Source organism: Arachis ipaensis, chromosome B04 (assembly GCF_000816755.2).
Source record: "Arachis ipaensis cultivar K30076 chromosome B04, Araip1.1, whole genome shotgun sequence".
Taxonomy (NCBI): Eukaryota; Viridiplantae; Streptophyta; class Magnoliopsida; order Fabales; family Fabaceae; genus Arachis; species Arachis ipaensis.
This window is the reverse complement of record NC_029788.2, coordinates 128,777,484-128,778,466: the sequence shown is the minus strand read 5'-3', so window position 1 is coordinate 128,778,466 and position 983 is coordinate 128,777,484.

Here is a 983-nt window from a genome sequence, read left to right as displayed (position 1 = left end):
CACTCATATTTTTAAGAGATTGAACATATGAATTAGTAAAATTTATTTATTAAAAATAATTTAGTATTTGTAATGATCAAATGACAGTAAAAAATACTAAAAATTTTTAGTCCCTAAGAATTTCTCTAAATTAAATAATATGTAAATACTTCTATAACCATTCATTTGGTAAAAATATTTTTCTCAACATGACTTTTGTTTAAAATAAAAAAAAAGACTATCGTATAGAGCTTGATTAATTAATAACCTAACTAACAATTGTTAATGAGATTCAAAGCATTATTCATGCACGGTTCTTCCACAACATCATTTGTAAAGTCTGTTCACACCTCAACAAAAAAACAAGAGAAGAAGAAGAAGTAGTAGTAGTAGTAGGGTATGCAATGTTGAATAGAAATTAGGATAACTATCTTTCTAGCTTTGATTTTGTTTGGTCTCGTCTTCACAATGAAAAAGTGGGATCCAGCAAGACCAACATGGCAACATATAACAACGGGGGCATTTTTGTAATTGTACCACTTCAAAGTTCAAACCATACCTTAGCTTCTTTTACACCATGGACCAAATTACACCGTTTTGTTTATTTATTTGTTTATTTTTGTGTGTGTATATATGTTTCTCCATTTCATTAAATTGAATGAGGCATAATGAAAACAGGGTGGGAATTCAAGAAGCGAAAAAAAGGATGGAGAAGAATTGAATTTTTTTTTTTTGGTCAAATAGAATTGAATTTGAAAAAAGACCCGAGAAAGTAGCAATGGACCTAGATGGGACATAATTTTATGATCGCTTACCATTTAGGTTTGGATTTTAAAAAATGGGAAATGTTTGGTAATCAAAGAAAATCAGCCAAAAATAATCATAACTTGTCTTATTTAGTATTTATTAATTGTTGCAATAATTAATTAATGCTAAATAAAGTAAGTTCTGGCTGTTTTTTATCTACCTAGCATTACTTACTATTTTAGGAATATATCAAAAAT